At 41.7% G+C, this 12803-nt stretch overlaps 1 protein-coding gene across 1 annotated transcript in view; it reads left to right on the plus strand.

The window, feature by feature from the left end:
• Fas1 (fasciclin 1 Fas1 domain-containing) overlaps positions 1–12803 on the plus strand; it is a 112291-nt gene that overhangs the window by 54843 nt on the left and 44645 nt on the right. The window lies entirely within an intron of this gene.

The following is a 12803-nucleotide window of genomic DNA, read 5'->3' on the forward strand; positions in this document are numbered from 1 at the left end:
TTGATGCGAACTCGCCATCCAATGATAATACGTGGGCACACGTCACTGTGCATCAAGCACTCTCTCGTTGCGCACTGATGATGGCGGTTCTTTCTCCATCTTTGAAAGAGGGGAGCAGGACGTGGACAGATTGTCAGTCCCGATCGCTGTAAGAGCGTGCTTCACTGCCCCTAGTAATAATCTTACTGTTTTCGTCCGAAAGCCCTTCAATCCTTCTCTGGATCTTCCATACTCAACTAAGATGCAGCTTCATTGAGCATTAATCCCAAGCTTGGATACGCAAGCTTATAGGATACGGTCAATCGATTGAATTTATAGTGTATTTTAGGAAGATGATTATGTGTGAAGTATGCCTGTACAAATTCAGAGTTGACTGATAGGCTTCAAGTAACAAATATTGATGAATCTCTCGCAATATGTTTACCACTCAATGAACCGTAAAATAAAATACCTACATAAAAATCATTGTATAAAATCACAGATAATCTTATTTATGCTTCAATTTAACGGATACTTATTAACACGATGTTTTGGGTTAGTACGTTTAAAGAAGATTAATAATTGGATTTAAGAACTCTTTTTTTTTCTTACTGAATTCTTATACCACAAAGTTTTCAAATTCTTCATGTGACTCTGGGGTCATGTTTCTACGTAAGATTGTTTTTAAAAACTAAGTTGCAAACGGAACAAGCTGACCCATACTTCAGGACTGAACGAATAGCAGTTATGTTTGGCTAACCTGCAAGCATTGTAGTGAATCCTTTACAGTGCTATCTCAAGGGTACCTGTAGTAAGATACATCGCAAAGGACGTTATTGGCTTTGCCCATCTAAAGGGGACCCAATTACTCCGTGCCCTGTTCGTCAAACAAAGCTGCTACGATCGTTTCGACGTTTAAATAAACACATTATAGAAACAGCGGGCTTTGCTTATCATTGATGGCGAATATATCTGCCCATGCAGCAAATTGATTTCACAGAAAATGTGTATTTCTCGATATTTCTGGGCGAGTCTTGTTTCTCCACAGAAAAACTATTTCTGGCACTGTAAACCTTTTTTTTTTCTGTATGTATAGACTTTTTAATGACCTCATAGTATACGGATCTTGTGATTAGTCAATGCAAAATATATGCAGACTGCATAGCGAAAAGTACAACAAGTACAAATCGTGGGATTACAGAATCAAGTAACCACTTCCTTCTCTACTTTTACGACAGCATCTCCTCGTCGATTAAATCTGTTTTTGTCTTTTGAAGTCAGCGACTGAGGGTAACGCTGAGGCGTCTCCCGCGTGTTTTCGCCCGATCTGTGTAATAATCAACGCTGATTGATTTGACCGGTGCGTGACGGCGTAATCATGCCTGTCTGTAATGCGTTCAGCCGAAGAGCATATTATTACTAGCCTCAATGGCTAGCAATGTGTGTCTTTTGATTTTGTCAATGTTTTGCATCGCTCTTGTGCGAGGACGTAGCCGTCAATCGACATGCCCTCACTACTAGTAGCGCTTCAAGAAATTCATGAAAAGCCGGTTGTTTTCGCCCCTACAGGTTTAGCTTAGCCGACAGCAAGGGCAAATCGCTATTTGATGTGGTCTGCACTGATATCGAGTGCTTTAATGTGTAAACCTGCAGGTATATATGCTAATCATTATAGAACAAATATAACTTGACGCTGCAGTCGATCCAGTTTTTTAGCTGATCTCTTTGTTTTTTCCCTGCTATTTTTAATAATCTATACAACAAAAAGCAAAAGAACTTCCTAGTAACTTCTATTGGGAATTCTAGAGACGTTATTCATGGCAAAAACTGGCGTACCGCTGAATCTTTGTAACGTATTTACTATGATCACTTAGTTTACCTGAAAACATATTTATGGGATTGGTCTATTTCTATCTCTATGTGTCGATAGGCAATGTTGAGACAATCGTAGATATTTTGGCTGTGATTCCTACAGGATAGAAGGTGGACTTGTTTTTGTGACAACCGGAAGATTGCAAGTGGAAACGTAAGATCGAACATTGGCTGTGGCTTGCGCCTTCAGAGTCTAGGGGGTGGCATAGACGCTGTATGCCAGCCTTTTATAGTTCACTTCAAAAAAAAGGCCTAGTTTTTTCCTTCGAGTTCTTGCGGTGGCTAGGCTAGAAATCAGATAGGACCAATTCAGCCTTTTTTCCTGCACTGTAATAATCCAGACTGTCGACTTAGATGGAAAGTTATCACTGGCGTCCGTAAAACGTAAATATTTATTTATTTATTAATAGTATTTATACAATAACAGTATTTATGGTTTCTCATTTATTCTATGCCAATAAAATGGACGGCTTCATAAGTCTCATGGGTATTAGAAAAGAGTCAAGCTTGCTTTTTGCTTGGTCCCGTTCCTGTACTGAAACAGGCAGATTTGGCAAATCTAAAATCAAGTAAACGATAAAAGTGCTTGTTAAAAGGAAGCCGTAAACAACATCAATACTCATGCCTCATGAAGATTTGATTTAAATTAAATAATAATAATAATGAAAAAAAAAAAGATTAACCTCATGAAGACTGAGTTAAATGGCACGGATAGTATGGCCGTGAATACGCGGAAGCGCGTCGACTCAGACTGAGTGGTTTTTGAGCCCAAATATCAGCTGTAGGGTGACATAACAATGCTCTTGACACAAACTTTTTGTTTACATATATATATATATATATATATATATATGACAAAAGATGGTACTGTTTTTGAAAGGCTTAAACTTAATGTATAAGACGATTTGATTTTTTAACCAACCCTATGGTTCGCTACCGTTTTGTCTGTTATTAACAATAAGAACTTCAGTTAGCAAAACGATAGATGTACGATAGTATATGAATCTCACTTGGGGGTTGTTTCTTTCTCCACAGGGGGAGAAAGAGAGCGGGAAGCCGAATGAAGTGGAGCCCCACCCAATGGCAATAAAGCACCATGAGAACACTAGTTACTACTGCGCATCCTGATACAGCAGCACCGATAACACCACCATCTAAAGCTTGACTTATGCTCTGCCCTTATTCGGGTTTCCTTTCGCAGTCCTCATATACTTGGGATATATATATATATATATATATTAGACCAGGCGGGTAACTGAACCCAGGGCTGATATGCATTTATCCATAAACATCAAGGCTCAAGTGGTTTGGGACATGGCCCTTGGTGAAGTATGTGCGCATAAATTTTAGTAAATACAAATAGTCTTAATAGCCGACAGTTGAAATGTTTTGACTTTACGAGCGCCTTCTACTTTTCAGGACTTTCATTATACAACTTGTAGAGGCGTTCTGAGTGGTTGTCACTCAGAACAAAAGGCGGCAAGTGGCGTACAATAGCTACAAGTACGCAGATATACGATGATATCGTTACATTTTCATTGGTTGTGATAATATCCAGTTGTTATTGTCATTGTAGAATAGAGAAATGTACAAACACAGCTGGTGTTGGAACGAGCGGGCCAGGGACGGCTGCCAGGCAAGGAAACAACAACGAGAATAGCTGCAAGCAAGCAAGCAAAATCACCGCTAGCATCGTGCACGTCCGTGCACTTAGTCCGTTTGTCCATTCATTCTGTCGTCGAACGATGATGTGGCAGCTGACAAAGCAGAGCAGACCAGCATAAACATTCTACGCTCCTGATTCCACTGCACAGCTCCTATGAATTGTCGCAGCAGCTTGACCCATGCTGAGTAGTACAGCAACTGAATGAAAGAACATCGCGTGTGAACCGATACCCCACTTTATAAGCTGCCGTTGGCTTTTAGTGTTCCACGAACACCTCACCCGCTCTATCTAACGTGTGCATGAGGTGACAAAGACGAAAATGGTGCACCGGAAACGCGTCACATTCAGCCTAGCCACTTCGTTTCTGCCCCCCCTCCCCGCTCCATCTTTCCCACGTGATGCTAGGCTCCGTGGCAGAACGGAGGGGCTATCAATGATATATATATATATATGACTTTTGGCCTCCATGAAGCACACGTACTACAAGCACTAAAGTACTTGCGTCGCTATATACTTGTGTATCAGCAGTGGAAATAGCCTCAACCCATACGTCTTTGTTCTCCTTGTTGGTGGTCGTTGACACACTACAGAAGCTCTGTGCGCCGTGCCCTATCGTTCTATGTTATATTCTACGCGTAAAGGGATAGGAACTGACAAGAAAGGAATAAGAGAGAATGGGAAAGAGCTTATATTTATCATAAAATAAAGAAGACAACGAATAGATAGAATAAGTGCGCAGTCAAATACAGATGTGACACTGTCAGCATTGTCCTGTAGGCAGTCAGTTCTAGTAGATAATCTAGTTAATAAAAGCAATCTAAACTGAGTAATTCAATTTTTCGTGGGTATGTAATATGATAAAACAGATTTTCTGTATGGACACACAGGGTTAGGGGTTCTGTCGCACAAAGTTAGGGGTTCTGTAACTGCAAAAGCTGCCTGCTGATTGTAAGGGTCACTGCTAAACAGTTGCCAGTCCTGTAAATTTTTGACGGGGTGCTGTACAGACTAGAATTGTCCTTAACTCGAAAACCTTCTCGGATGGTCGTGTACGTACGTGAAAGGCTACCAATGAATTCTATAAGGTACGTTCTACTCATAACATACGTAGAAATGGGATCCGTTTGCTGATGGGTGCTATCGTACTTCAGCGATTGATTTTTCGTTGCGTCAGCGAAACAACTGATGGTTGAATGACAACGCGTTTACTATAGAGGAATACCTCGAAGATATCTGACAGGCACCAGATGGCTGACGCCGAGACACGATCCATATTTGGCTGAATTGACTGTCGCAATTGCTTGTGCGTTGGGACGAGATTTGATTTGTCTTCAGACTCTGCTTAATTTATCTCTGATACCGATTACCACGGCCCTAGACTAGCCGTTGGATAGCTTCTTTGACTACTGATGAAACGTCGCTCGGCTATACTCTCTACACTGACAGTATAGTTAAGCTATTTTCAAAAAGTCATATATCTTTAATGAACTGATTGTGGCTTGATGCCCATCGTTTAGTTCCGGTTTGTCACCAAAACTCTTATCATTATACTTGCAATTGTTTCTATGTAAGTCTAATGGGTACTTTGCTTGTTCCACTAAATTTACCTTTAATAATATTTAACTGTAAACGAATGCTGTAACAGAACGTCCTTTATTTGCCAATCCTACCACAAGTCCTAGGCAGCGGCTCAGTGCCTTCTTCATGCGCGTGCTATTATCCGATGTTATCTGACCCTGGCCTGGGCTGACACCTTTCGACTGCTATTTTTACTCTACGTGAATGTGTTTGTTGTTGATAAGTAAATTAATGAAAAATATAGGGACGGGGGCAAAGCAGCGATTAATAACAATTAATCGATACGGACACGAATACCAACGTTTGTCGTGTTTGAAGGTTGTTAATAGTCCTCACATACAAACGCCATCTTTTTGTATGGGAAGAAGATTATTTGTTCGTCCGTTCGTTCGTTTTGTTCTATACGATGGAGGTCTATTTGACTCCTATTTGGGAGTCCTGCTCCTCGCAGGGATCGTCGAAGTATGTTAGTTCTTTAATATTTTGCCTCTTTTGTCGCTTATACGAGTATGTAATATTTTATTAAGTTGAGCTGCCACGAGCTTCTAAAATTGATAAGAGCGCTGGAATCGCGCTTATCAAATCTAAGGTATTCTGAGATATTACACCGGCCAACTCACTAACGTATTCAATCATACGATAAGTTCAAGGTGAAAGATCTCTTAAGCTAGAAAATAATAATAAGATCCTCCTTAATTTAAATCTAGTACACAAAGACACACAATCTCCCTGCAATAACAACGTAATCTTTTTCGAGGATTGTGATGTTATCTTACAAACGTGGGATTAGAGACTTTCGTGTATCGCTTGAAAGCTTTGTCACGGTAGAATGGATGGTACCGTTGCCGAACTTTCTTGACTAGCTCAGATATACTATCGTCATTCTATACATGGCAGTCAGATCAGTATCTCTCTACGATGTCTAAACATGTCTTTCTCTGTATCTCATTGCGATTTCAGGTTAGTATAAAGTAGACGCGTGTGTATCTGCTGTGCATGCTACCACTGCTACTCTTTGCTCAGGACCACCCGGGTGAAGAAATAGAAACTTGCATTGCATTGCGCCGCGCTCCATGAATAGACCCATTAACTAACAAGACTGGAGATAGGTGCCCATCTGGCTGTTTCGGTCTAACCGAGAAGACAAAGTATTTGCATAACAGAAACCCAATCTGTGTCTATTGAATCTAAATATGTAGTAAGATCAGTCATTCGAACAGTACGCATGCTAAAAATTTAATAATAATAACCAACACACAACGATGCGTGCATGCTAAATTCTAATAAATCTATTTTAATAAGCTTCTCAGGTGTAAAAGGAAATAACACGTCCGCATGTGTTATATCAGTCAGTGATCTGAACTTGCTGAGTTCAGATTTTCAACTGCTAAGTCCATAGGAGCTGTGGTCAATTCAAAACTCTGGTTCCCTCCCGTTACAAAAATGGCCTGTGAAACGTCTCATCATTATTCGTATAGTTTTAATACTACACGCGCACAGTAACTCCGTGGCAAACAGGCGCCAAATATTCAATGAAAAAAGTGTAAGTGTTCATAAACTGCGCGTTTCCGTTAACCGTAACCTCGGAACAGATGCAACTCATCAGCCGTCAGTCAGGTTTGAAAGTTATTGCTACGCCTGGTCTTATGCTTGTTGCTACTGTTGCTGTTCCAGTCTACGACGTTTGATCACTAGCAGCCGGTAACGCAGTGCGCCAGCAGAGCGGCCTCGTAGTTAGGGCAGTCTGGCTCAGACATCCATTCGTTCGCGTTTTGACGCCCATAGGACGATAGTAGTAACGCTGTTACCCTCGCTGTTACCAGCGTCGCGACCGCTACAGCCTTTCCACGAGCAAAGTTTTCGCGCACGCACCACTTCGGCGCTTGTTTCCATGCTTTCCTTACTTGTTACGCTTTGTTATTTCGGTTACTAGCGCTTTCCGTGGTGTAGGAAGTCCATGTATCAGTACACCTGTCCGTCCGATTTGTGAGATAGTCAGTTATAGTGGCGCTGCGGCCTCGCCATGTTCTACAATTGATTTTTAGAGTAAAAACTGTTTTATTTAGAGTAACTTGGTGAGAATCAGTCAACCTCAGTTCAGCGTGGGTCATTTTTCTTTGACCGCTCTCGCTACCGTCGCTTTTCGCGCTATCGGTTGCATCGTGATGATTTCTCACCCCTTTCCCGTCTCCGTTGATTCATTCATTGAGACGAATAAGTCTTTTCATATACTGTCATTGGCATTGACCGCGTTTCCCCGTCCACTAGTATGTGTGTGTATGTGTGTGTATGTGTGTGTGTGTGTGTGTGTGTGTGTGTGTGCGTGCGCGCATGTTTATACTTGATTATTAACCAGCAGACATCTGTGTAATAGGTACTGGTTGTCTTCGTCAGCAATTTATACTACAGACGGAGGGACCGATTGTCTGCTCGCCTGCCCAATCCTGTCGCCGCAAGCTCCGGCACACGTGTGTGAAATATTTTTATTACATTTATTATTACTGCTCCCATCCATACCATTACTATTCGATGAGTCAGTTAACTTCATTTCGCAAAGACTCAATTTGTGTCGCTACTCACGGCTGCTGCAAAGTAAAGGCCAACCATGCTTATGCTCCTTGGCCAAAATGACGATTCCAGTGACAATAGTACTAATAGCTATTATGAAAGATGTTTGTTCATGTCGTAAAAACCAAGGGGACGAATTTTAAAAATGCCGCCAAACATTTGATCATTCCTGAAATTATTGTTATTATTAAAATTAAGAAAAAAAACAGATGCGTGGAAAACTGAAAATGACCTTTAAACATAGACGATGAATAATTCACTAAAATCTGGATTTCCCGTACACAAATACAGCTAGCTATATTTAGGACTGTATCTACATGAGGGCCGATAGGCTGTCCCCGATCGTTGCAGGCTTTATGGGTATTTAGGTTAGGCGGAGGCGACAGGTTGGTCAGTATCATACGCTTGGCACACCTATGACAGCAAATTTTCATGGAGATTTTTCTGTGATGAAATCAAATCTGTCGCCGTGTGCTGACGCAAACGATGCATAGAGACGATTCTGCCAACTAAAACATCGTATAAACACGTTCTATCTACTAGATGCGGACCTGCAAAATGGGTCAAATACCCACTAGATACTGCAACTGGTTAGATCCGCTGTAGATGTAATCGGGTTATCAGAATTGACCCGTTATTGTCGGAACGCCACCGATACCAATAATTAGTGCTAAAACTGATTCTCTAGATGACGTTGCTAAGTGTCACTCAACAATTATCGGTGTCGATTTGTTGTAAAGGTTATTGTTGTTGTTGGTACGCTTGTTCACGGAGGCTTGCTACGATCTGTTCTATTAGTGTATACTCAATTGCTCGAATCGAACGTTGCTATCGTCGTAGTTCGATGGTGAAATTTGGTTGAAGGCTATTTTTTCTTTTTTCTGTTATGCGTCGGCGCCATACGACAGCTTCTCGTAAAAAATACACACCAGCCTCAGGTATAGTGTAGAGCTGTCTGAGAAAAAATCATCTGACCGCTCGTCGTGGAAACGGCCGTCGTAGAACTGATCGCGCGTCAAATAACTCAATAATCGCACAACAAGCTGCGATGGTCATGATGATGACGATGCTCAAGACAGGAAGGGGAACCATAACAATAACGCTAATGATGATCGGCCGCCGCGTCTCCTTCGAGGGTAAGTGAAAAAAAATCGAAAAATGGGAGTGTAAGTGGAGGAAACGCTTAACGGGGAAAAGCTCAGAGCTGACACATGAACGATGCGGTTGGGAGCGGAAGAGCGCCAACGATTCGAACGACGTCAATACGATCACGCGGCTGTTCTTTGTTGCTAAGAACAATGATTGAGATGTTTCTGAGTAATAAAAAGGGTCGAAAAGGAAAGTCGTCACTTCATCGCAGCCAGTTGCCATGGCCCCGCTACTTTAATTAACAAGGCCGTATAGTCCGGTAAGAAAAGTTCTTCGGAAGTGGTTCCTGCCCTTAGCCAAAGGCCACCGAGTTGTCGCCGGTTACGGCGTGATAAAGACCATGAAGCGGCGCCACGTCGATAGACATTTTCATCAACTCAAACAGGTCATCAATTAACTTTAACGATATTTAAATAATACATAACTTCGATTTATAATCGTAAATGACGCGCTTGAAGCTGTACGAAATAGATGATGTCAGTATCTGATGTATTAGTCATCGTTTCCTGACCTTACGCCTAAAACGTCTTACAACTTTTGTGAATATAATGGGCTATGTCTGAGCTGGTCGTTGAGCCCTGCTCTGTCCTCGTCAGTAGATTTGTCGCGTCTTCTTCCTGAACTGTAAAACTTGTGCAAGTTCGGTGTCGTCAGCGCTATGATACCCGAGGAGACAGATCTTTCTTGTCATGCCCACACTATCGACAGCTGAGTATGTGCGAGGTAATCCTGCTTAGACCCCTATGCAGCTGATAGTCAATCGTAACACCATCGTGACCTGTTTTTTTGCAATGAATGGATGGCTGGTCGCGCCGGCTACTACGGCGTAGCAACGTTGTTTGTGCTCTTCAGTCACAAACATCTCTACTTAGCTTATTTATATACCATTAATGATGGCTCCGTTGTGTTGAAGATCTCACACACACATACACACATATATATATATATATATATATATATAGAGAGAGAGAGAGAGAGAGCAATTTTAATACATTTTTTATCTAATACGTTCGGTAAATCCTAGTAGCTCTTGAGTAGTCGACATTGTCTTAACATGGTCGATTGGTTCAGATTGGGCCAGCTAACCTTATCGGCATTTTACATTTCAAAAAAGCATCTTGTCTTAATCCAGCAAAAATAATACTACCATACGACTAAGATAAATTTGAACATAAATATACATAGATATAAACTATAACCGAGGCCGGTTTTGCGATCGGTGTGCCTGGAGGTGAACGTTCCGGCGAGAGATAAATTGATTAGTTTTATTATGAGGGATCAACTATAATAAGATAAAAAGGAATGAAGATAATAAAATGGATACGCATCTCGGATGGATGTTTTCGTGTTTAACTGGCGCTTGTAAGAAATAAGCTCGATGCTGCTTTGCTGTAGCGTATTTTAGCATTTTGTACGGCTGCTTGTATTGTAAAGTGCTAACTCCCGATAGACGTTGGCTGCAGTTTAATTTACGATCATATTTTCATGTTACGCCAAATCACCTATGTCAAACCGACCCGCTAATATCGATCAAAACACCTAACTATATTGTTTCCCTGACAGTCAGACAAGCTCTGAACCCACACTACGACAGACTACAGACGTAACGAGTGAAAAAAGTCCTCCTATATCCCTATAATTTATAGTACTATGGCTTCAGGTTTGCACGGCTGACCGCCGTCTAGGGTTGAGGATAACGAGGTCGTGCAATCATCCTCGGCATTGTCGAGCCGCTATAACTCTACGATATTTATTTAGTTTGCTTGTTCTAGCCAGAGCTTTTTTTCTTCAACTATTGGGATCACATTTGCTGATGTTAGTGGGCGCCCCTTAATGCTTTTTGCATTTTTACAGTTAAGCATTGGTGGTCCGTTTGGTCGCCTTTGAATTGAAGAACTTCCTGGTTTCGACGGCTTGTTTTTCTTTTGCCATCACCACAAACGCTATTTTATCATATATGCACATATTATATCCATGAAGAGCTGAAAACGCCCCCTCTGTTTTGATAGGCATTATTGACAAGTGCGCGTGTCGTCGATGATTCTCGACGTACATCAGGAAGGAATAGAATACTGCAAATAGGTATATACGGTAGTACGCTAAGCACACAGGATATGACATATGAAAAAAACTCACTTTGCGTTTTCAGCATTACGCCTTGTTCTGAAGGAGCCTGTTATCAAGACGTCAAAAGCTCCCTGTGTTTTTAAGAGCTGCTAGCAGCCATTGGCAGCGTTTCACAATCTTCTGATAGGATCATAATAAGTGTTTTATCGATAAAATTTATCGAATAAACGGGTAATAAATGAAAATGATCGCTGGCAGTCGATCCTAAGACATAAAACCATTCCCTCGGATGTTCGTCAACACTCATTTGCCCGCTCGGTTACCAGTCGTATCTAGATTCATATTAACTTTCGATTTTGAACTGGACGATGAGCAAAGCCATTGGATCCGCTAATTACCCATCTTGGTGTTCCTAGATAACTAATCGCAGACAGCCGTATGGCTGTTACTGTATCTACGCCTTTCGGTTCGCCTAGAAGCTAGTATAGTGCTAGTCATATTGGGGTATGTCACATATAATACGTCAGGGACACCCTCTATGAGAATGATGATCAGTTTTATTTGAAATAATTGTTGCGGACCAAACGGCTTTTCTGATATCTCTTTTTGCAGAAGGGGGGCATCGTTTGCACATTTGGCGCCGTTATCGACCTAAGGCAAAGCGGCCGCCATTATGAGCAAACGGTGTTTATTTGAAGTGCGTTTGTACGTTCGCTGGTAGTGTAATACATGTCATATATCGCTGCCGCGACATTTTACAATATATAAATGATAGTACTTACTTCAATTAAAAATTAATGCATTCTTAATAATAGTGCTCACACGTTACCCCTTATGTAATATTATTGTGTGACTATTTTTACGGAAAAAAGAAGACATCCGTTGTTTGCAGAAACGTTGCCATTGAAGTTGGTTATTACGATTATTTGTGCACTTAGCGGTGAATCCTTTACTTGTCACACTCGACTTGGTAGTCCTTTTTCCTATCGCCTATGTCTCTGGTGATGATCCTGATGGCGACGACATTTATTATCATCATCACCGTGTTCGTTTGATCTCCATCTTCACTTTCAACGTGCGTTTCTTCCAGGGCCACCATAATTACGCTCTTGAATCGCTACTTGAACCAGACGGCGTCAAGTGACGTTTCGTCAGTATATAAATTTGAGGTGTTGTAAATGGATATTTGAGCGACGACCTGATTGCGGCTGGTCGGCCAACGATAATCCGCAACTAGGGAACTGACTTATACACAATAACGACACCGTAAACTCAAACGTTTTTTGGTTCCTTCACTTCGGTCCATTAGAGGGCAACAATAACAGCCGCAGTAGCCGTCTGGCGGTTCTACTATTAGTATTTTTATACGTAGAGATTTAAATTGTGCAGTGGTTCTTCATTGAAACGCTTACTTCGTTGCTTGGTTCGTGGCTTGAGCTGGTTGAATTTCACCGTTGCCGCCGTTGTTACTACGGCGTTGCTGACGCCATGGCAAAGCGATAATCGCCGTTCCTCGTGCCCTGCTCACGCTCTGTCATATTTTACGAGGCCGCTAATGGGGAGGCAAGCGAGTCACTTAGTTCGATCTGCGATTTCCTTCAGCTGTCGGCTGTGAGAGAAATCTGACAGAACTAGACCGCAAGCGCACCCGGAATATTTCTTTCGCCTTGCTCTACTGTCGCAAAAACTGCTATGATCATTTTGCAGGAACGTCTTGCAATTGTTCCCAGGCGCTCGGCGTTCTGGTTGCGTTTGCGTATTAGCTGCAGGATACTATCGACCTACTAATACCACTACAACTACCTGACGCGGCGTTGCGGTTACAATGAGAGAACTGAACGTATCACAATTGCCAGAGACACCAAAATATTTTGGTAGTCGTATTTTCTCCAGCAGCGAATCCTTATTTCGCCTTCCTCCTATA

This window comes from Varroa destructor, unplaced genomic scaffold (genome assembly GCF_002443255.2).
Source record: "Varroa destructor unplaced genomic scaffold, Vdes_3.0 BEIS01000006.1, whole genome shotgun sequence".
Taxonomy (NCBI): domain Eukaryota; kingdom Metazoa; phylum Arthropoda; class Arachnida; order Mesostigmata; family Varroidae; genus Varroa; species Varroa destructor.